The sequence below is a fragment of the Onthophagus taurus genome, chromosome 5 (assembly GCF_036711975.1).
Source record: "Onthophagus taurus isolate NC chromosome 5, IU_Otau_3.0, whole genome shotgun sequence".
NCBI classification, from domain to species: Eukaryota; Metazoa; Arthropoda; class Insecta; order Coleoptera; family Scarabaeidae; genus Onthophagus; species Onthophagus taurus.
In genome coordinates this window covers 8,607,369-8,633,200 of record NC_091970.1, presented here as the reverse complement: position 1 = coordinate 8,633,200, position 25,832 = coordinate 8,607,369, and the positions used below count along the sequence as shown (strand labels likewise).

At 27.1% G+C, this 25,832-nt stretch overlaps 2 protein-coding genes and 1 long non-coding RNA gene across 10 annotated transcripts in view; 1 reads left to right on the top strand and 2 right to left on the bottom strand.

The window, feature by feature from the left end:
* The window catches only part of LOC111420214 (Dorsal root ganglia homeobox), a 108,117-nt gene extending 104,127 nt beyond the window's left edge, over positions 1-3,990 (bottom strand). The window contains exon 1 of the mRNA XM_071195794.1: positions 3,554-3,990. The gene's annotated coding sequence lies outside the window, so the exon portion shown is untranslated. The remainder of the gene's footprint in view (positions 1-3,553) is intronic.
* Positions 1-25,832, top strand: part of LOC111413401 (chromosome transmission fidelity protein 18 homolog) — a 156,800-nt gene that overhangs the window by 129,044 nt on the left and 1,924 nt on the right. For 4 of the 8 annotated variants that reach the window (XR_011640315.1, XR_011640313.1, XR_011640319.1 and 1 more), the window contains one exon: positions 25,139-25,205. The gene's annotated coding sequence lies outside the window, so the exon portion shown is untranslated. Of the gene's footprint in view, positions 1-24,916; positions 25,009-25,138; positions 25,206-25,293; positions 25,355-25,832 lie in introns of those variants that run through there. The other 4 variants (XR_011640317.1, XR_011640314.1, XR_011640316.1 and 1 more) reach the window with 3 other exon arrangements.
* Positions 23,896-24,736, bottom strand: LOC111421462 (uncharacterized). The gene is made up of 3 exons (XR_002707204.2): positions 24,427-24,736; positions 24,219-24,369; positions 23,896-24,168 (listed from the first exon to the last, which is right to left on the bottom strand). It is a non-coding gene; the product is annotated as an uncharacterized lncRNA (long non-coding RNA).

The window sequence follows — 25,832 nt, the reverse complement described above, 5'->3', positions numbered from 1 at the left end:
ATATAAAACATTTTTCGATAAAAACAATAATATATTATAATAAACCGGGGTTAAATTTTATCTACCGTACTATTCACAGGGAAATCAAAATTAAAAATTAGGCAAAAATTGTATTAAGAAAAATTGTTGCTTATTCAATTAGAAACAAATATTGTTAGAAAATATTTTTGATTTAATCAATAATTAAGGATATAACCTCAAAAATTTAATTTTTTATATCTATATACAGCATCACCGCATGGAGATATCAAAATATTTTATTAAGATAATCTTTTTAGAATCGTAATTTGATTATATTTTATTTGAAAAACTTTTTGATATTAACAATAATTATTAAGATAACCTCAAAATGATGACTCTTTAGCGGTATTTAGAGCCACCCTGTGAAATTTTCAAAAATTTCTTAATAAAAACAATTTTAAATGATATTTTAAACAAATATTATATAAAACATTTTTCGATAAAAACAATAATATATTATAATAAACCTGGGTTAAATTTTATCTACCGAACTATTCACAGGGAAATCAAAATTGAAAATTAGGCGAAAATTGTATTAAGAAAAATTGTTGCTTATTCAATTAGAAACAAACATTGTTAGAAAATATTTTTGATTTAATCAATAATTAAGGATATAACCTCAAAAATTTAATTTTTTATGTCTATATACAGCATCACCGCGTGGAGATATCAAAATATTTTATTAAGATAATCTTTTTAGAATTAAAATTTGATTATATTTTATTTGAAAAACTTTTTGATATTAACAATAATTATTAAGATAACCTCAAAATGATGACTCTTTAGCGGTATTTAGAGCCACGCTGTGAAATTTTCAAAAATTTCTTAATAAAAACAATTTTAAATGATATTTTAAACAAATATTATATAAAACATTTTTCGATAAAAACAATAATGTATTATAATAAACCGGGGTTAAATTTTATCTACCGTACTATTCACAGGGAAATCAAAATTGAAAATTAGGCGAAAATTGTATTAAGAAAAATTGTTGCTTATTCAATTTGAAACAAATACTGTTAGAAAATATTTTTGATTTAATCAATAATTAAGGATATAACCTCAAAAATTTAATTTTTTATATCTATATACAGCATCACCGCGTGGAGATATCAAAATATTTTATTAAAATAATTTTTTAAAATTGAAATTCAATTATATTTTATTTGAAAAACTTTTTGATATTAACAATAATTATTAGTATAACCTCAAAATGATGACTTTTTAGCGATATTTAGAGCCACCCTGTGAATTTTTCAAAAATTTCTTAATAAAAAACAATTTTAATTAATATTTTAAACAAATGTTATATAAAACATTTTTCGATAAAAACAATAATATATTATAATAAACGGGGGTTAAATTTTATCTACCGTACTATTCACAGGGAAATCAAAATTGAAAATTAGGCGAAAATTGTATTAACAAAAATTGTTGCTTATTCAATTAGAAACAAATATTGTTAGAAAATATTTTTGATTTAATCAATAATTAGGGATATAACCTCAAAAATTTAATTTTTTATATCTATATACAGCACCACCGCGTGGAGATATCAAAATATTTTATTAAAATAATCTTTTTAAAATCGAAATTCAATTATATTTTATTTGAAAAACTTTTTGATATTAACAATAATTATTAGTATAACCTCAAAATGATGGCTTTTTAGCGGTATTTAGAGCCACCCTGTGAAATTTTCAAAAATTTCTTAATAAAAACAATTTTAAATGATATTTTAAACAAATATTATATAAAACATTTTTCGATAAAAACAATAATATATTATAATAAACCGGGGTTAAATTGTATCTACCGTACTATTCACAGGGAAATCAAAATTGAAAATTAGGCAAAAATTGTATTAAGAAAAATTGTTGCTTATTCAATTTGAAACAAATACTGTTAGAAAATATTTTTGATTTAATCAATAATTAAGGATATAACCTCAAAAATTTAATTTTTTATATCTATATACAGCATCACCGCGTGGAGATATCAAAATATTTTATTAAGATAATCTTTTTAGAATTAAAATTTGATTATATTTTATTTGAAAAACTTTTTGATATTAACAATAATTATTAGAATAACCTCAAAATGATGACTTTTTAGCGGTATTTAGAGCCACCCTGTGAAATTTTCAAAAATTTCTTAATAAAAACAATTTTAAATGATATTTTAAACAAATATTATATAAAACATTTTTCGATAAAAACAATAATATATTATAATAAACCGGGGTTAAATTTTATCTACCGTACTATTCACAGGGAAATCAAAATTGAAAATTAGGCAAAAATTGTATTAAGAAAAATTGTTGCTTATTCAATTTGAAACAAATACTGTTAGAAAATATTTTTGATTTAATCAATAATTAAGGATATAACCTCAAAAATTAAATTTTTTATACCTATATACAGCATCCCGGCGTGGAGATATCAAAATTTTTTATTAAAATAATCGATTCCTAATTAAGAAATAACCAACTTTTATTCGAAAAAGTTTTTGATTTAACCACTTTTTTCAATCAAGCCCGATTAACACGATTAACATTAAAAAACATCAGATTATATCTAAAAATGTTGCTGTAGATGTAGCTAAAGTAGAAATTTTGGATATTTCGACGTTGAATATAAACCAATTCGAAATATTTATACATATACCACGAAATCCCGATTAAAAATATATCAATATTAACATAAATTATTCCGCGGCAGTTAATTAAATGATGATATATCCCGAAAACAGCCCGTTGGCCCCAAACCAGCAGGTATTATCTATTAATTAGTTAATGGCATTACTCGATTGCAATTTCATGATGGCAAACCGAATTCTGGTCCATATTTTATTCATCACGTTGGTCTGATGCTTGTGGAAACTTGATTGTACACCAACAATCTATTTCGGTATTTTCCCCTCTCTCACCTAACCCCGGTTTATAAATTTCAAAATCGACTTTCTGTTTAAATTGAAATATAAATATTCAAAATATTAATTAATTTTTTAAACGACTTTATTTTATGTACGTATGTGGATGAGAGGAAATGTCACTTTGCCTGATACGAAGTCCCCCATCCGCAACCCGACGGTAGAGTCAAATTCGCGTCTGTATAATTTTTATTATTCCATTAGAAGCGACACCTATCAATTTAAACCGAATTACCCACTCGGGGGCCCCTATTATTATTATTTTCGCAATGATCTCTCCTCCCTATTTCATATCTACATAAAAAAAATTATTATAGTATTCCTGATGATGATACTTTTAGATCGAAAATTTCTATAATTTATTAAAACTAATTGGTAAGATCTCAGGTGTGCACCCTCCGTTTTATTAATAAAAGGGGGCTCGAGGTTCTATTCGTGTAAAGTGGAATTAGACGTGTAACGACGAGAGAGAAGTGAAACATTAATATCAATTCGCGAAAGGGAGCTCCGACGGGTTTCGGCATTAACATATATCTATATATTTATAATTCGAGAAATTACGTTCTAATGGTTTCGAATTTACTTAAAATTAATCACCCACCTTATGTGTATCCCCGAAAATCGTGATGGCTGTTTTGGGGGAATCCCCCAAAATTGATCACCGAAAAATTTATTTTTAAATTAAACACGATTATTTATTTTATGGGTTTTAATCAAAGTCTCATTTTATTTGCAACAATCCCAAAATAAAATATATATATAATTTATAAATTATATATATAAATTAAAAATCACTCACGATTCAAAACTTAAAAGTCCACGTCCACGTTTTCTTATTATTATTATTTTCCAAAAAAATTTTTATATCACTCGCGAACTTATCAAGATAGTTATTCGTACGCAACCACCCTATATCTATGTACTCTTGATGGTGCTGCGTGTCAATGGAGTCTCTGCAGGACTACACGATATGATGATGCTTTCCTGCGTCGTTGCTATGGGAGGTGCGAGAGAGTGCGCGCGCTTCAAATGGGCGTGTTCAGCCGAGGAAATCCTATCCTGGTCGCAGGATAACGGCTCCTTAAGCAGCCGGCAGGACGAAAGGATGCCGATACACTTTACGGCCCTAAACACTAAACACTTTTTTCGCTGCAAGATCGCCGCTTCCACCACGACGATGGAGGTGGGTGGCAGGAAACGAGATGGAGATACGACCGTGTTGTCTTTATCCGACTTGAGGAGATTCCCGTAAGATCGAAGGAGTCGGTGTTATTCTTTATTTGTTTTCGCTTCTTGAACGAGAGGGTATCTAGAGTGGCTAAGGGTGGCGTTATTGTCGGGGTGTTTTCCGGTTAGTTTTATGGGTAGATGATTTTCCGAATGGTTGTCGTTTAAACAGGAGAAGTTGAAAATTCGATTCACCTTGATTTATTCATTTTAATTTTATTTAATAATTAAAAATTTTGATTTTGAATATAACTTCAAAATCATGTTAAAAATAAAGTTTTTTTACTTAATATAAATATTTGAGCAAAAAATGAGATTTGGATTAAATTAATATCAATTTTTTGATCACTGCTTATGTTTTATTGCACTTTTTAATGTTTAAAATTTAAACCAAGTGTTTTACAATCAAATTCTAAGTATCTAAAAAAGTAATTTGTCGATAAAAACAACAATATATTATGATAAAACTGGATTAAATTTTATTTACCGTACTATTCACAGGGAAATCAAAATTGAAAATTAGGCAAAAATTGTATTAAGAAAAATTGTTACTTATTCAATCAGAAACAAATTTTGTTAGAAAATATTTTTGCTTTAACCAATAATTAAGGATATAACCTCAAAAATTTAATTTTTTATACGTATATACAGCATGACCGCGTGGAGATATCAAAATTTTTTATTAAGATAATCTTTTTAAAATCGATATTCGATTATATTTTATTTGAAAAACTTTTTGATATTAACAATAATTATTAGAATAACCTCAAAATGATGACTTTTTAGCAGTGTTTAGAGCCACCCTGTGAATTTTTCAAAAATTTCTTAATAAAAAACAATTTTAAATGATATTTTAAACAAATATATAAAACATTTTTCGATAAAAACAATAATATATTATAATAAACCGGGGTTAAATTTTATCTACCGTACTATTCACAGGGAAATCAAAATTGAAAATTAGGCGAAAATTGTATTAAGAAAAATTGTTGCTTACTCAATTAGAAACAAATATTGTTAGAAAATATTTTTGATTTAATCAATAATTAAGGATATAACCTCAAAAATTTAATTTTTTATACGTATATACAGCATGACCGCGTTGAGATATCAAAATTTTTTATTAAAATAATCTTTTTAAAATCGATATTCGATTATATTTTATTTGAAAAACTTTTTGATATTAATAATAATTATTAAGATAACCTCAAAATGATGATTTTTAGCAGTGTTTAGAGCCACCCTGTGAATTTTTCAAAAATTTCTTAATAAAAAACAATTTTAATTAATATTTTAAACAAATATTATATAAAAGATTTTTCGTTAAAAACAATAATATATTATAATAAACCTGGGTTAAATTTTATCCACCGTACTATTCATAGGGAAATCAAAATTGAAAATTAGGCGAAAATTGTATTAAGAAAAATTGTTGCTTATTTAATCAGAAACAAATTTTGTTAGAAAATATTTTTGATTTAATCAATAATTAAGGATATAACCTCAAAAATTTAATTTTTTATACCTATATACAGCATCACCGCGTGGAGATATCAAAATTTTTTATTAAGATAATCTTTTTAAAATCGAAATTTGATTATATTTTATTTGAAAAACTTTTTAATATTAACAATAATTATTAGAATAACCTCAAAATGATTACTTTTTAGCAGTGTTTAGAGCCATCTGTGAATTATTCAAAAATTTCTTAATAAAAAACAATTTAATTAATATTTTAAACAAATATTTTACAAAACATTTTTCGTTAAAAACAATAATATATTATAATAAACCTGGGTTAAATTTTATCTACCGTACTATTCACAGGGAAATCAAAATTGAAAATTAGGCAAAAATTGTATTAAGAAAAATTGTTACTTATTCAATCAGAAACAAATTTTGTTAGAAAATATTTTTGATTTAATCAATAATTAAGGATATAACCTCAAAAATTTAATTTTTTATACCTATATACAGCATCATCGCGTGGAGATATCAAAATTTTTTATTAAGATAATCTTTTTAAAATCGAAATTCAATTATATTTTATTTAAAAAACTTTTTGATATTAATAATAATTATTAAGATAACCTCAAAATGATGATTTTTAGCAGTGTTTAGAGCCACCTGTGAAGTATTCAAAAATTTCTTAATAAAAAACAATTTAATTAATATTTTAAACAAATATTATACAAAACATTTTTCGTTAAAAACAATAATATATTATAATAAACCTGGGTTAAATTTTATCTACCGTACTATTCATAGGGAAATCAAAATTGAAAATTAGGCAAAAATTGTATTAAGAAAAATTGTTACTTATTCAATCAGAAACAAATTTTGTTAGAAAATATTTTTGATTTAATCAATAATTAAGGATATAACCTCAAAAATTTAATTTTTTATACGTATATACAGCATGACCGCGTTGAGATATCAATATTTGTTATTAGGATAATCTTTTTAAAATCGAAATTCGATTATATTTTATTTGAAAAACTTTTTGATTTTAACAATAATTATAAGGATAACCTCAAAATGATGATTTTTAGCAGTGTTTAGAGCCACCCTGTGAATTTTTCAAAAATTTCTTAATAAAAAACAATTTTAAATGATATTTTAAACAAATATATAAAACATTTTTCGATAAAAACAATAATATATTATAATAAACCGGGGTTAAATTTTATCTACCGTACTATTCACAGGGAAATCAAAATTGAAAATTAGGCGAAAATTGTATTAAGAAAAATTGTTGCTTACTCAATTAGAAACAAATATTGTTAGAAAATATTTTTGATTTAATCAATAATTAAGGATATAACCTCAAAAAATTAATTTTTTATATCTATATACAGCATCATGGCGTGGAGATACCAAAATTTTTTATTAAGATAATCTTTTTAAAGTCGAAATTTGAATATATTTTATTTGAAAAACTTTTTAATATTAACAATAATTATTAGGATAACCTCAAAATGATGACTTTTTAGCAGTGTTTAGAGCCACCCTGTGAAATTTTCAAAAATTTCTTAATAAAAAACAATTTAATTAATATTTTAAACAAATATTATACAAAACATTTTTCGTTAAAAACAATAATATATTATAATAAACCTGGGTGAAATTTTATCTACCGTACTATTCACAGGGAAATTAAAATTGAAAATTTGACAAAAATTGTATTAAGAAAAATTGTTGCTTATTCAATTAGAAGCAAATATTGTTAAAAAATAGTTTTGATTTAATCAATAATTAAGGATATAACCTCAAAAATTTAATTTTTTATACCTATATACAGCATCACCGCGTGGAGATATCAAAATTTTTTATTAAGGTAATCTTTTTAAAATCGAAATTGGATTATATTTTATTTGAAAAACTTTTTGATATTAATAATAATTATTAAGATAACCGCAAAATGATGATTCCTATCAGCATTTAGAGCCACCTGTTTATTGATTTTTTGTTAAAATTTTGCAGTTTAAATCAATTTTTTTGTTAATATTAAAAAAATCATGTTATAAATAACGTTTAGATGAAGTTTTTTGGATTGTCATTGAAGTTTTTTTACTTAATATAAATATTTCATTAAAAAAATGAGTTTTTGATGAAATTAATATCAATTTTGTGCTCACTGCTTATGTTTTATTGCACTTTTTAATGTTTAATAATAAATATTTGATTAAAATTTGAAGTTTAGATGAAGTATTTAACAATCAAATTCTAATTATCCATTAAAAATTGATGTTCAGATGAAGTTTCATGTATTACATTGAGATTTTCTGTTAAAAATTGGTGAAAATTAAATTTTTGGTGAAGTTTTATTGAAGTTTTTAATGTTTAATAATAAATATTTGGTTAGAATTTGAAGTTTAAATGAAGTTCTGTGCCTAGATATTTTTAAAGTCAATCCATAACGTTTTAACAGTTATCTTATTTATATCTCAAGCACTAAAAATAATTTTACAAAGCGGATACTTTTAATGGAAAGCTCATAGCTTTATTAATTGTTCATCAACATTATTATCACTCCCCAGCGATTTGATTTTTAGGTTATAGTTTTTAGAGAAAGATTTAAAAATTGCTATAAATTTCCAACTACTTCAAACACTTATATCTCAAGATCCAAAAGTAATTTTTCAAAGTGGGTACTTTTATTGGAAAGCTGATAGTTTTATTGATTGTACTTCAATATTATCATCTGTTTCCAGCGATTTGATTTTCTACAAAATATTTTACAGTTATTTGAGAAAAATTTAAAAATTGCTACAAATTTCCAAAAACTTTAAACAGTTATATCTCAAGAACCAAAAGTAATTTTATAAAGCGTACACTTTTATTAGAAAGCGCATACTTTTATTAATTAAAATTAATCATCATTTTCCAGCGATTTGATTTTCTACAAAATATTTTACAGTAATTTGAGAAAAATTTTAAAATTGCTACAAATTTCCAAAAACTTTAAACAGTTATATCTCAAGAACCAAAAGTAATTTTATAAAGCGTACACTTTTATTAGAAAGCTCATACTTTTATTAATCAAAATTAATCATCATTTTCCAGCGATTTGATTTTCTACAAAATATTTTACAGTTATTTGAGACAAATTTAAAAATTGCTACAAATTTCCAAAAACTTTAAACAGTTATATCTCAAGAACCAAAAGTAATTTTATAAAGCGTACACTTTTATTAGAAAACCTCATACTTTTATTAATCAAAATTAATCATCATTTTCCAGCGATTTGATTTTCTACAAAATATTTTACAGTTATTTGAGACAAATTTAAAAATTGCTACAAATTTCCAAAAACTTTAAACAGTTATATCTCAAGAACCAAAAGTAATTTTATAAAGCGTACACTTTTATTAGAAAGCGCATACTTTTATTAATTAAAATTAATCATCATTTTCCAGCGATTTGATTTTCTACAAAATATTTTACAGTAATTTGAGAAAAATTTTAAAATTGCTACAAATTTCCAAAAACTTTAAACAGTTATATCTCAAGAACCAAAAGTAATTTTATAAAGCGTACACTTTTATTAGAAAGCTCATACTTTTATTAATCAAAATTAATCATCATTTTCCAGCGATTTGATTTTCTACAAAATATTTTACAGTTATTTGAGACAAATTTAAAAATTGCTACAAATTTCCAAAAACTTTAAACAGTTATATCTCAAGAACCAAAAGTAATTTTATAAAGCGTACACTTTTATTAGAAAACCTCATACTTTTATTAATCAAAATTAATCATCATTTTCCAGCGATTTGATTTTCTACAAAATATTTTACAGTTATTTGAGACAAATTTAAAAATTGCTACAAATTTCCAAAAACTTTAAACAGTTATATCTCAAGAACCAAAAGTAATTTTATAAAGCGTACACTTTTATTAGAAAGCTCATACTTTTATTAATCAAAATTAATCATCATTTTCCAGCGATTTGATTTTCTACAAAATATTTTACAGTTGTTTGAGAAAAATTTAAAAATTGCTACAAATTTCCAAAAACTTTAAACAGTTATATCTCAAGAACCAAAAGTAATTTTATAAAGCGTACACTTTTATTAGAAAGCTCATACTTTTATTAATCAAAATTAATCATCATTTTCCAGCGATTTGATTTTCTACAAAATATTTTACAGTTGTTTGAGAAAAATTTAAAAATTGCTACAAATTTCCAAAAACTTTAAACAGTTATATCTCAAGAACCAAAAGTAATTTTATAAAGCGTACACTTTTATTAGAAAGCTCATACTTTTATTAATCAAAATTAATCATCATTTTCCAGCGATTTGATTTTCTACAAAATATTTTACAGTTGTTTGAGAAAAATTTAAAAATTGCTACAAATTTCCAAAAACTTTAAACAGTTATATCTCAAGAACCAAAAGTAATTTTATAAAGCGTACACTTTTATTAGAAAGCGCATACTTTTATTAATCAAAATTAATCATCATTTTCCAGCGATTTGATTTTCCACAAAAAATGTTACAGTTATTAGAGAAAGATTTAAAAATTGCTAACAACTTCATACACTTATATTTCAAGACCAAAATCAATTTTAAAATCATTAACTGATTGAATGAAATCTTTCGATTCGTATCAAAAAGCTGAGAGGTGGCTTAAGGGGTGTTTTATTACGTTTCGTAAAATGCACGTTGGGTTGGTTCTCGTTGATCCGTTCGAAAACGTGGTGCTTTGAGGTGCATCGCGTGTGTAGGGGTTGCCGCGGGTCCACAAACACGGTCTACTTGATTTTCGCAATCAACTCGAATCGGATTTACCGTCGTGACTCGAATACTCACTCATCCAAACGGATCGGAGGAGGTGGCAAAAATCGAGAATCACATTTTAGATATCGCAAACAACAACAGAAAAAAAATCTTTTTTTACAAAACCGCAATAGATTTGACTTTCTTAGATGTGAATTTCGTTCAACTTTCTCAATCTTGAAAATGTATGTATATGGGAAGACTGACAAAGTAAGTTTTAAGTTTGCGACGAAGATGTCTTTGGGATATGGATGGGATTGTCAATCGTCTCGGGAATACATATCGCGTAGCACAAATACGAGGCGCGTGGAACAGGACGAGGATGAGGGGGGAACGAGAATGGAAAAATAAATTTAGGCGTCGACTCCCCGGTTCTATTCCATCAATGCATCTGAAATGAGGAAAAATACGATGTGTATGAGGGTTTTGGAATCCGCGTTTCGGCCGCGTCGTGCGCTCTCGGCGATAGCAAATCGAAGTTTGTTTTCTGCCAGAAATCCATTTTCCTGGAAATCAAGGTTTTGGCTTCTATAGTTGTGATATAACCAGAAGACAAAAAGAACATATACATTGAAGCCAATATAAGAAAGTTTATACTATCACAATTTTTTTATTAAAACTGTTAAAAGAAATTCTTTTTATGGATTATCAATTAAAGAATAAGCTTTTCAATAAACTCAAAAATTTACAATAATCACTTTTTGTTTTTGAGATATGAGCATTTGAATTTTTACTTCCTTTAATAACGGTAAATTATTTTGTGGAAAATCAAATCGCTGAAGAATAATTGTAATGTTGAAGTACAATCAATAAAAGTATGAGCTTTCCAATAAAAGCATCAGCTTTGTAAAATTACTTTTGGTTCTTGAGATATAAGTGCTTGAAGTTATTGCAAATTCGTGGCAGTTTTTAAATCGTTCTCCAAAAACTGTTAATTTTTTTGTGGAAAATTAAACCGCTGGGGAATGATGATAATGTTGAATTACAATCAATAAAAGTATGAGCTTTCCAATAAAAGCATCAGCTTTGTAAAATTACTTTTGGTTCTTGAGATATAAGTGCTTGAAGTTATTGCAAATTCGTGGCAGTTTTTAAATCGTTCTCCAAAAACTGTTAATTTTTTTGTGGAAAATTAAACCGCTGGGGAATGATGATAATGTTGAATTACAATCAATAAAAGTATGAGCTTTCCAATAAAAGTACCCGCTTTGTAAAATTACTTTTGGATCTTGAGATATAAGTGTTTGAAGTTGTTGGAAATTTGTAGCAATTTTTAAATCGTTCTCCAAAAACTGTTAATTTTTTTGTGGAAAATTAAACCGCTGGGGAATGATGATAATGTTGAATTACAATCAATAAAAGTATGAGCTTTCCAATAAAAGTACCCGCTTTGTAAAATTACTTTTAGATCTTGAGATATAAGTGTTTGAAGTTGTTGGAAATTTGTAGCAATTTTTAAATCGTTCTCCAAAAACTGTTAATTTTTTTGTGGAAAATTAAACCGCTGGGGAATGATGATAATGTTGAATTACAATCAATAAAAGTATGAGCTTTCCAATAAAAGTACCCGCTTTGTAAAATTACTTTTGGATCTTGAGATATAAGTGTTTGAAGTTGTTGGAAATTTGTAGCAATTTCTAAATCGTTCTCCAAAAACTGTTAATTTTTTTGTAGAAAATTAAACCGGTGGGGAATGATGATAATGTTGAATTGCAATCAATAAAAGTATGAGCTTTCCAATAAAAGTACCCGCTTTGTAAAATTACTTTTGGATCTTGAGATATAAGTGTTTAAAGTTGTTGGAAATTTGTAGCAATTTTTAAATCTTTCTCTAAAAACTGTAAATTTCTTTGTGGAAAATTAAACCGCTGGGGAATGATGATAATGTTGAAGTACAATCAATAAAAGTATGAGCTTTTCAATAAAAGTACCCGCTTTGTAAAATTACTTTTGGATCTTGAGATATAAGTGTTTGAAGTTGTTGGAAATTTGTAGCAATTTTTAAATCGTTCTCTAAAAACTGTTAATTTTTTTGTGGAAAATTAAACCGCTGGGGAATGATGATAATGTTGAAATACAATCAATAAAAGTATGAGCTTTCCAATAAAAGTACCCGCTTTGTAAAATTACTTTTGGATCTTGAGATATAAGTGTTTGAAGTTGTTGGAAATTTGTAGCAATTTTTAAATCGTTCTCCAAAACTGTTAATTTTTTTGTGGAAAATTAAACCGCTGGGGAATGATGATAATGTTGAATTACAATCAATAAAAGTATGAGCTTTCCAATAAAAGTACCCGCTTTGTAAAATTACTTTTGGATCTTGAGATATAAGTGTTTGAAGTTGTTGGAAATTTGTAGCAATTTTTAAATCGTTCTCCAAAAACTGTTAATTTTTTTGTAGAAAATTAAACCGGTGGGGAATGATGATAATGTTGAATTGCAATCAATAAAAGTATGAGCTTTCCAATAAAAGTACCCGCTTTGTAAAATTACTTTTGGATCTTGAGATATAAGTGTTTAAAGTTGTTGGAAATTTGTAGCAATTTTTAAATCTTTCTCTAAAAACTGTAAATTTTTTTGTGGAAAATTAAACCGCTGGGGAATGATGATAATGTTGAAGTACAATCAATAAAAGTATGAGCTTTTCAATAAAAGTACCCGCTTTGTAAAATTACTTTTGGATCTTGAGATATAAGTTTTTGAAGTTGTTGGAAATTTGTAGCAATTTTTAAATCGTTCTCCAAAAACTGTTAATTTTTTTGTGGAAAATTAAACCGCTGGGGAATGATGATAATGTTGAATTACAATCAATAAAAGTATGAGCTTTCCAATAAAAGTACCCGCTTTGTAAAATTACTTTTAGATCTTGAGATATAAGTGTTTGAAGTTGTTGGAAATTTGTAGCAATTTTTAAATCGTTCTCCAAAAACTGTTAATTTTTTTGTGGAAAATTAAACCGCTGGGAAATGATGATAATGTTGAATTACAATCAATAAAAGTATGAGCTTTCCAATAAAAGTATCCGCTTTGTAAAATTACTTTTGGATCTTGAGATATAAGTGTTTGAAGTTGTTGGAAATTTGTAGCAATTTTTAAATCGTTCTCCAAAAACTGTTAATTTTTTTGTGGAAAATTAAACCGCTGGGGAATGATGATAATGTTGAATTACAATCAATAAAAGTATGAGCTTTCCAATAAAAGTACCCGCTTTGTAAAATTACTTTTAGATCTTGAGATATAAGTGTTTGAAGTTGTTGGAAATTTGTAGCAATTTTTAAATCGTTCTCCAAAAACTGTTAATTTTTTTGTGGAAAATTAAACCGCTGGGGAATGATGATAATGTTGAATTACAATCAATAAAAGTATGAGCTTTCCAATAAAAGTACCCGCTTTGTAAAATTACTTTTAGATCTTGAGATATAAGTGTTTGAAGTTGTTGGAAATTTGTAGCAATTTTTAAATCGTTCTCCAAAAACTGTTAATTTTTTTGTGGAAAATTAAGCCGCTGGGGAATGATGATAATGTTGAATTACAATCAATAAAAGTATGAGCTTTCCAATAAAAGTACCCGCTTTGTAAAATTACTTTTGGATCTTGAGATATAAGTGTTTAAAGTTGTTGGAAATTTGTAGCAATTTTTAAATCTTTCTCTAAAAACTGTAAATTTTTTTGTGGAAAATTAAACCGCTGGGGAATGATGATAATGTTGAAGTACAATCAATAAAAGTATGAGCTTTCCAATAAAAGTACCCGCTTTGTAAAATTACTTTTGGATCTTGAGATATAAGTGTTTAAAGTTGTTGGAAATTTGTAGCAATTTTTAAATCTTTCTCTAAAAACTGTAAATTTTTTTGTGGAAAATTAAACCGCTGGGGAATGATGATAATGTTGAATTACAATCAATAAAAGTATGAGCTTTCCAATAAAAGTACCCGCTTTGTAAAATTACTTTTGGATCTTGAGATATAAGTGTTTGAAGTTGTTGGAAATTTGTAGCAATTTTTAAATCTTTCTCTAAAAACTCTTAATTTTTTTGTGGAAAATTAAACCGCTGGGGAATGATGATAATGTTGAATTACAATCAATAAAAGTATGAGCTTTCCAATAAAAGTACCCGCTTTGTAAAATTACTTTTGGATCTTGAGATATAAGTGTTTGAAGTTGTTGGAAATTTGTAGCAATTTTTAAATCTTTCTCTAAAAACTCTTAATTTTTTTGTGGAAAATTAAACCGCTGGGGAATGATGATAATGTTGAATTACAATCAATAAAAGTATGAGCTTTCCAATAAAAGTACCCGCTTTGTAAAATTACTTTTGGATCTTGAGATATAAGTGTTTGAAGTTGTTGGAAATTTGTAGCAATTTTTAAATCGTTCTCCAAAACTGTTAATTTTTTTGTGGAAAATTAAACCGCTGGGGAATGATGATAATGTTGAATTACAATCAATAAAAGTATGAGCTTTCCAATAAAAGTACCCGCTTTGTAAAATTACTTTTGGATCTTGAGATATAAGTGTTTGAAGTTGTTGGAAATTTGTAGCAATTTTTAAATCTTTCTCTAAAAACTCTTAATTTTTTTGTGGAAAATTAAACCGCTGGGGAATGATGATAATGTTGAATTACAATCAATAAAAGTATGAGCTTTCCAATAAAAGTACCCGCTTTGTAAAATTACTTTTGGATCTTGAGATATAAGTGCTTGAAGTTATTGCAAATTCGTGGCAGTTTTTAAATCGTTCTCCAAAAACTGTTAATTCTTTAGTGGAAAATTAAATCGCTGAGGAGTGATGATAATGTTGAAGTACAATCAATAAAAGTATCCGCTTTGTAAAATTATTTTTAGTGCTTGAGATATAAATATATCATTTTGTACGAAATTGTTGGTAACTGTTAAAACGTTATGGATTGACTTTAAAAATATCTGGGCACAGACCTTCATTTCACTCACCAAAAATTTAATTTTCACCAATTTTTAACCGAAAATTTCAATGTAATACAGAAACTTCATCTGAACATCAATTTTTAATGGACAATTAGTATTTGATTGTAAAATACTTCATCTAAACTTCAAATTTTAATCAAATATTTGTTATTAACCATTAAAAAGTGCAATAAAACATAAGCAGTGAGCACAAAATAGATATTAATTTCATCAAAAGCTCATTTTTTACTGAAATATTTATATTAAGTAAAAAAACTTCAATGACCATCCAAAAAACTTCATCTAAACGTTATTTATAACATAATTTTTTTAATATTAATAAAAAAATTGATTTAAACTGCAAATTTTTAACAAAAAATCAATAAACACAGGATGGCTCTAAATTCTTGTAAAAAATCATCATTTTGAGGATATCCTAATAATTATTGTTAATATCAAAAAGTTTTTTAAATAAAATATAATCGAATTTCGATTTTAAAAAGATTATTTTAATTAAATATTTTGATATCTCCACGCGGTGGTGCTGTATATAGACATAAAAAATTAAATTTTTGAGGTTATATCCTTAATTATTGATTAAATCAAAAATATTTTCTAACAAAATTTGTTTCTAATTGAATAAGCAACAATTTTTCTTAATACAATTTTCGCCTAATTTTCCATTTTTATTTCCCTGTGAATAGTACGGTAAATAAAATTTAATCCAGGTTTATCATAATATATTATTGTTTTTATCGAAAAATGTTTTATATAATATTTGTTTAAAATATTATTTAAAATTGTTTTTTATTAAGAAATTTTTGAAAAATTCACAGGTTGGCTCTAAATACCGCGAAAAAATCATCGTTTTGAGGTTATCTTTATAATTATTATTAATATCAAAGAGTTTTTCAAATAAAATATAATCGAATTTCGATTTTAAAAAGATTATTTTAATAAAAAATTTTGATATCTCCACGCGGTGATGCTGTATATAGCTATAAAAATTAATTTTTTGTGGTTATATCCTTAATTATTGATTAAATCAAAAATATTTTGTAACAATATTTGTTTCTAATTGAATAAGTAACAATTTTCTTAATACAATTTTTGTGAAATTTTCAATTTTAATTTCCCTGTGAATAGGACGTTAAATAAAATTTAATCCAGGTTTATCATAATATATTATTGTTTTTATCGAAAAATGTTTTGTATAATATTTGTTTAAAATATTATTTAAAATTGTTTTTTATTAAAAAATTTTTGAAAAATTCACAGGGTGGCTCTAAACACTGCTAAAAAGTCATCGTTTTGAGGTTATCTTCATAATTATTATTAATATCAAAAAGTTTTTCAAATAAAATATAATCGAATTTCGATTCTAAAAAGATTATTTTAATAAAAAAATTTGATATCTCCACGCGGTGGTGCTGTATATAGATATAAAAAATTAAATTTTTGAGGTTATATCCTTAATTATTGATTAAATCAAAAATATTTTCTAACAAAATTTGTTTTTGATTGAATAAGCAACAATTTTTCTTAATACAATTTTCGCCTAATTTTCAATTTTGATTTCCCTGTGAATAGTACGGTAAATAAAATTTAATCCAGGTTTATCATAATATATTATTGTTTTTATCGAAAAATGTTTTATATAATATTTGTTTAAAATATTAATTAAAATTGTTTCTTATTAAGAAATTTTTGAAGAATTCACAGGGTGGCTCTAAACACTGCTAAAAAGTCATCATTTTGAGGTTATTCTAATAATTATTGTTAATATCAAAAAGTTTTTCAAATAAAATATAATCGAATTTCGATTTTAAAAAAATTATTTTAATAAAAAATTTTGATATCTCCACGCGGTGGTGCTGTATATAGATATAAAAAATTAAATTTTTGTGGTTATATCCTTAATTATTGATTAAATCAAAAATATTTTCTAACAAAATTTGTTTCTAATTGAATAACCAACAATTTTTCTTAATATAATTTTCGCCTAATTTTCAATTTTGATTTCCCTGTGAATAGTACGGTAAATAAAATTTAATCCAGGTTTATCATAATATATTATTGTTTTTATCGAAAAATGTTTTATATAATATTTGTTTAAAATATTAATTAAAATTGTTTTTTATTAAGAAATTGTTGAAAATTTCACAAGGTGGCTCTAAATACCGCAAAAAAATCATCGTTTTGAGGTTATCTTCATAATTATTATCAATATCAAAAAGTTTTTTGAATAAAATATAATCGAATTTCGATTTTAAAAAGATTATTATAATAAAAAATTTTGATATCTCCACGCGGTGGTGCTGTATATAGATATAAAAAATTAAATTTTTGAGGTTATATCCTTAATTATTGATTAAATCAAAAATATTTGCTAACAAAATTTGTTTCTAATTGAATAAGCAACAATTTTTCTTAATACAATTTTCGCCTAATTTTCAATTTTGATTTCCCTGTGAATAGTACGGTAAATAAAATTTAATCCAGGTTTATCATAATATATTATTGTTTTTATCGAAAAATGTTTTGTATAATATTTGTTTAAAATATTATTTAAAATTGTTTTTTATTAAGAAATTTTTGAACAATTCACAGGGTGGCTCTAAATACCGCTAAAAAGTCATCGTTTTGAGGTTATCTTCATAATTATTATTAATATCAAAAAGTTTTTCAAATAAAATATAATCGAATTTCGATTTTAAAAAGATTATTTTAATAAAAAAATTTGATATCTCCATGTGGTGGTGCTGTATATAGATATAGAAAATTAAATTTTTGAGGTTATATCCTTAATTATTGATTAAATCAAAAATATTTTCGAACAAAATTTGTTTCTAATTGAATAAGCAACAATTTTTCTTAATACAATTTTCGCCTAATTTTCAATTTTGATTTCCCTGTGAATAGTACGGTAGATAAAATTTAACCCAGGTTTATTATAATATATTATTGTTTTTATCGAAAAATGTTTTATATAATATTTGTTTAAAATATTAATTAAAATTGTTTTTTATTAAGAAATTTTTGAAAAACGTTCTTGAAATATAACTGTTTAAAGTTGTTGGAAATTTGTAGCTATCTTTAATACTACAACTAACACTAGACCTAGAAAGTTTCGGGTTTAGCCGTGCATCTTCAGACTTTTTTCGCACGTTTAAGTGCAAATGAAAAAATTTTCTTATAACGTCCTTTCGGCCATAACGAACACTTTCATCGCCGCATTACTCCGTTTATTAATGTTTTACCGTAATTTTATAATGACCAGATGGATATTATTGAGCTTTGTAGTGTGTGTTGGGATCGTAGAATGGATGTTTCGCGGGTTCTATTAAAGATGCATCGATGTAGTCGGTAAATAATTGATGGCCACTCAGCATTGTACCCCCGGCGACCGTTTCATCGTGTCCCTAATCTCGTTAGCCGCTAATTCGGGCCCCTAAATTCAGTTATCGAAGTTGAACCGCGGCCGATCGTTGAGCTTGATCTCTACTGCCCGTTAACACGTTATCCGAACGAGGAGACAAAGGACACGAAAAATCGATCGCAAAACTATCCAACGTCATCGAATTAATGACTTCCACTTGCAAATTTAATAAAATTGTTTAAGTACAACAAAAGACTTGTTTCGTTTTCTCTCGAAAAGCGACGTTCCGCATAACGAAATCAAGTAAACTGGGGATCCCTGGAATTGGCGAAGAAGGGGCTTCGGGGGGTTGAGGGGCGGCCGAAAACACGGCGTAAGTGGCGCGCGGGGGACGACGCGGTGGGCGGTTGAAAAGTGGCCCGATGGCGGCGCCGCGGGGACGAGACGGAGGCGAGCGCGGGGCCCGCTTTGATCTCTCCATATCTCTTACGGATGCAAATTACATTTGGCCATAGGGCCGGGCGCGCCACCCCCCATCAAAAATATGAACTAAACGATAACTGTATTCATTATTCATACCTCGGAGCGGCCGTACCCGCCCGCCTGCGATTCGGGAGGGGGATTCCCCGGACTTTCAAGACAACCCCATACCTTTACTTACATCAACCTTTAAGAAATTCTAAAAAAAATATATAATATAAGAACGATAAAATAAAAAGTTATACAATAAACGAAAGAATGTATATAATGGATATTTGTTTTAGTGTTTGGGGATGGCTAAACGCCGAAACTAGTTAGATCAAATATTTATTAGCATTAGTTTCAAAACAGCGTCTTCATCACTACTATCTTTAGCCACTCTACAACTTGATAATGTCAACTTCAAAATCTTGAAAGAAATTTATTAAAGCCACACCAAAAAGTTTTCATACTTTTTAAGTATTTTTATACCAGGTGAGGTATATACTGAAGAAGCAGCAAATGTCGAAAAAAGCAGTAGTACATAGATCGTGGTAGGTGTTAGGTCTAGAGTGAAAGAGTTATCATGACAATTAAAAAAGAATGACGTTGAGAAATATTATCCCTTAAAATCGTCCCCAAGATCTCCAAACACAATCTCTGATCTCCCTCAATACTACAACTAACAATCTTTATTGTCATCACTCAACATAGTCTTTAATATTTCTCAACAGCCTTCCTGTTGCTAATAAGTCTAAATGAGTTTTCTGGTCCCCATGAACATTTCCATTTACCACCTTCACTTTGATATTCTTCAAGTCCACCCACTTACCTCTTTCAAAATAATCCCTCAGCTCTTACAGTATTATTTTTGTGATTTCTCAACATAGTTTTGTTTTCCATCTTCTCAATTCCTTTATTGTTAACAATATTGCTCTCTTGCACTTTTGCTCTTAGATACGTCAATATCGAGAAAAGTACAAAAATATGAAAATTTGATGAATTTGCTTTTTTATGTTATTAAAGGTAATATTCGGGAATCGGAGAATGTTATAAAGAAACTTTTAGAACAAAAGTTGTAGCAAATTTTATTGTTAACAATATTGCTCTCTTGCACTTTTGTTCTCAGATACGTCAAAATTGAGAAAAATACAAGAATATGAAGATTTGTTGTATTTGTTGCTTTTCAAGCAATCAATGGTAACACTTTGGAAATGGAGAAAGTTACAAAAAAACTTTTGGAACAAAAGTTGTAGCAAATTTTATTCTTACCAATATTGCTCTTTTTCATTTTTGCTCTTAGATGCGTCAATATTGAGAAAAATACAAAAATATAAAAATTTGTTGAATTTTTTGCGATTTCAAGGTATTCATGGTAACATTCAGGAAATGGAGTATATTACAAGAAAACTTTTGGAACGAAAGTTGTAGCAAATTTTATTCTGAAGAATATTGCTCTGTTGCACTTTTGCTCTCAGATATATAGATATCGAGAAAAACACAAAAATACGAAAACTTGATGAATTTGTTGCTTTTCAAGCAATCAATGGTAACACTTTGGAAATGGAGAAAGTTACAAAAAAACTTTTGGAACAAAAGTTGTAGCAAATTTTATTCTTACCAATATTGCTCTCTTTCATTTTTGCTCTTAGATGCGTCAATATTGAGAAAAATACAAAAATATAAAAATTTGTTGAATTTTTTGCGATTTCAAAGTATTTATGGTAACATTCAGGAAACGGAGTATATTACAAGAAAGCTTTTGGAACGAAAGTTGTAGCAAATTTTATTCTGAACAATATTGCTCTGGTGCACTTTTGCTCTCAGATATATAGATATCGAGAAAAACACAAAAATATGAAAACTTGATGAATTTGTTGCTTTTCAAGCAATCAATGGTAACATTTTGGAAATGGAGAAAGTTACAAAAAAACTTTTGGAACAAAAGTTGTAGCAAATTTTATTCTTACCAATATTGCTCTCTTTCATTTTTGCTCTTAGATGCGTCAATATTGAAAAAAATACAGAAATATAAAAATTTGTTGAATTTTTTGCGATTTCAAGGTATTCATGGTAACATTCAGGAAATGGAGTATATTACAAGGAAACTTTTGGAACGAAAGTTGTAGCAAATTTTATTCTGAACAATATTGCTCTGTTGCACTTTTGCTCTCAGATATATAGATATCAAGAAAAATACAAAAATATGAAAATTTGATGAATTTGTTGCTTTTCAAGCAGTCAATGGTAACACTTTGGAAATGGAGAAAGTTACAAAAAAACTTTTGGAACAAAAGTTGTAGCAAATTTTATTCTTACCAATATTGCTCTCTTTCATTTTTGCTCTTAGATGCGTCAATATCAAGAAAAGTACAAAAATATAAAAATTTGTTGAATTTTTTGCGATTTCAAGGTATTCATGGTAACATTCAGGAAATGGAGTATATTACAAGAAAACTTTTGGAACGAAAGTTGTAGCAAATTTTATTCTGAAGAATATTCCTCTGTTGCACTTTTGCTCTCAGATATATAGATATCGAGAAAAACACAAAAATACGAAAACTTGATGAATTTGTTGCTTTTCAAGCAATCAATGGTAACACTTTGGAAATGGAGAAAGTTACAAAAAAACTTTTGGAACAAAAGTTGTAGCAAATTTTATTCTTACTAATATTGCTCTCTTTCATTTTTGCTCTTAGATGCGTCAATATTGAGAAAAATACAAAAATATAGAAATTTGTTGAATTTTTTGCGATTTCAAGGTATTCATGGTAACATTCAGGAAACGGAGTATATTACAAGAAAGCTTTTGGAACGAAAGTTGTAGCAAATTTTATTCTGAACAATATTGCTCTGCTGCACTTTTGCTCTCAGATATATAGATATCGAGAAAAACACAAAAATATGAAAACTTGATGAATTTGTTGCTTTTCAAGCAATCAATGGTAACATTTTGGAAATGGAGAAAGTTACAAAAAAACTTTTGGAACAAAAGTTGTAGCAAATTTTATTCTTACCAATATTGCTCTCTTTCATTTTTGTTCTCAGATGCGTCTATATTGAGACAAATATAAAAATATGAGAATTTGATAAATTGCCTGAATTCACAACCCTGTTTCTGACATCTCCTAATACAGTCTCAAAGTATCTTTTATGTTGTTATTGATATATCTCAATACTGTACTCATCAACATCATCTCAACATTCTCAATGCTTTCATCCCATCTCTAGGCTTTCTCAACGTAGTAGCATCTCATATCAATTTCTTATCTCACTTTAATTCCTTAATTGTTAATTTAATAACGTCTATTTTGTTTAAAACCTTTAAGGATGTTCTATAAATCGTAAAAATTTCATGTTAAATTATCTAAAAACATAGTAGATAGTATATTCCGCGATTTGCGAAACCTCCACGAAATAACTTCGAATTTGCCGGGTCGTAAGTAAAATTTAAGTCCGCATCGTGCTGGCAGCCGCGAGGCCCGATATATGGTTTGTCTGGCGTCAACCGAGCTGAGTTATTTATCCGGCCGTATGCAAAAGTGGCCCGGGGGCCGCCCCAGAAAACCCCCCGTTTTGAATCTTCCATGAACCGCAAGATGCCTCCTCTACGTTATGTACGTATATCGGATTTAAAATGTATACGCCACCGCCACCGGAGGCACGGCTAAGGCGGTTATTTTGGAAATTGGAATGGTTGAAACGTGAAATATGCACGAGGTGCCCTCTTGGGATACGTCCATCCTCCTCACCCCGTCTACTTTCTTTGCTTCTTCGCAACCCCCACGTTTATTTTCATTTTCATTTCCTTTTCTTTTTTACTTTCAACTTTTTTATCTTGATACATTCAATTTAAAGTTACATAAAAATTTATTAAATCTTCTAAATTTGTTAGTATTAGTCAAGTTGTATCAACATAAATTTAAGAAGAACTCATAAAAACAAATTTAACATCCCCTCGAGTAATATTTCTTATTGTTAGTACTTTTTTAGTGGAAATTTTTATCTTTCATTTTTTTTGTGTAAGGGGTGAATGTGAGGGAGTGGGAAAATTCGCTTTTTGGCTGTTAGAACGGCGCAAATAAGTCGATTTGTCGCGGCGTTCAACAATCGCACTCCGAGTGGCTTTTATCGTATGAATTATGCACGGGAAGCCGCGAATGAACACGCCTCCACGGGGAGGTTAAGTATTAAATTTGGGGTCGTCCTAATTGGCTTTCCGCTTTGTGGCGCACTTTTATCTCAATTAGAGGGCTCCACAGCTTTTACTAACAACTTTTTCCATTTTTTTTTATGTCTTAGTCTTTTTCACATAAACATTTTCATTAATATCCCACATTTATTAATGTTTATATCACATTATTTTATTATTACAAATCAAGCCAAGTAAAATTATAACAAAATTTTAATTGTACAAGAATTTTTTGATCTTTTTAAAATTGTTGTAAAGAATTTTTGAAGCAATTTCATCCATTAGCGCCATCTATTAAGAATGTCATAAAAGTAAACGACACATAATACAGTTTACTTCAAATCGAAATCTGTATTACCGACTTCAATGTTGTACTTTAAAACTTCTATTCAAGATGGACAATTAATTAAAAAAAAAATCATTTCCGGTTTGCTTTTGAGAGTTAAGAACGATTTGTATCTCAAATTAAAGCTTGAAATGTTCTCTTTAAGATGGTGTATAATAATTTATATGGTTAATATAAAAATATTGGAGAAAACATGAATTTATGATAGATGAGTATTGGCTCAAAAAATCATAACAACCACATTTAGAGAAATTAAGAAATTATTTAAAATCTCCTAAAATTAGATAAAATCCTCTTTCAAATGCTTTTTAACACATTGTGATGTCACACTTGGTTTTTGAGATACGATTTCTTTAATTTTCTTCTTATTAAATACTTTTTCACTAAATAAATTCTTATTATACACTCTAAAAAAACACAAAATTAAGATTTTATTAAATTCAAAATGATATTGTACCTTGTGGATCTTATTGATGTTCTTTCTGGATAGACACCTTCTTAAATCCTTAAATTTATCATAAATAAAGGAGGGTGTGTGATATTTCCATTGGAAAGGTTTACAAATTTCATTCCAAGTAAGTTAATAAAAATTCTTAAATACATAAGTGCTTAAAATAAGAAAATTAATAACAACATAACCTCAAAAATTAATTTTAACTTTTTACCTGGTTATCTCTAATAATTCGTTATTTGTTCGATTAATTATCATCTTTAATACTTTTAATTTCTTTCTTATTGCGATATAGAGGTGTATCTATCTCGATTATAGTTTTCCAGGGGAAATTCCTAAAATTTTGGATTATTGCTTACATTTCTTTCGGTTTTAATCTCCACCGAATTCGAACGTTTTCTTTTCTTTGTTCCCTGTTTATTTTAATCCATCGTAAAGTAATTATCAATTAAAATATGTTTTTAATTCGAAAGTTTTTAGGTTATGTTGCGATTGAAATGTGACAGTTTGATTTTTATGTAAGTAAGAGAGAGACAATGGTACTTTTTATTTTTATTAATATTAATAAATTAATTAAGATGAATTTAAAGGATTATAAATTCTATAAGTTAAGAGATGTAAATATATCAAATTAAAAGTTTAAATTAAAAAATTCTTCTCAAAAATGAAAAAAATAAAATCTAATACCAACTTAAAATGAATCTTCGAAAAATGTTCCAAGAAATACTAAATTATCTTAAAAAACATTTCGAATTAGGTGTTAATATTGATATGAAAGAGAAAAATGTGTTTAATTGTAAGTAATTAGTTTGATTTTAGTAAACTTTTAATTAAATTTAAAAGATAACCTCAAAACAATTGCCTAATGAGCCCCAAACAAGCATCGCCATTTTGTGAGCGTCCTCTTATTTCCGTCGTTTTTGCAGTTTTTCCAGGAAATTCATGGATATGGAAGGTAAAATTCCGTTTAAAATGTCTTTGACGCAATATGGGGTAAGTTTATTCAAAAATATCCGAGTTTTTAGACTGCGGGAAGTTAGCCCCCCATTTTTTGATTTTTAAATTTTTATTGTTGTTCTAGAGTTGTTCTACATTGTTCCAAAGGGGCAAATCGAAAAAATAAAAACTCCGCGAGAAAACAGGTTTTTTGACTAGCCCCCCATTTTTGGAAAAATCAAATTTTCTTAGTTGTTCTAGTTATTGTTCTAGAAAATCAAAATTATGGAATACAGCATTACGAAGTTATAACTAAAAATAGGTTTGGCTGCTGAAATGTCTAGTTGATTGCTGTGACCATAGTTTTTCTATTATCAATTCCATATTACAAATTATTTTTACTAGAACAACTCTCTAAAGGGCACTTTACTCTTTGAAAATGAAAGTTTTTGGAAGTTTCAGTCAGTAATTCTTGTGTCAGCGGTTTTATGTTATACAATAAGAATTAAAAAACATAGCCCAATCTAAAATAACTCAAACTTTGCTGATTCAAATTGTTCTAGATGTGTTTTACGTTTAACATGGACATTAATTTTGCAAAATCACATATTTTTTGTTGCTCTAAATTGTTCTTGTTGTTCTAGGTACTTAAAATGTTTATTTAATCATTGCGGCATTAGTTCT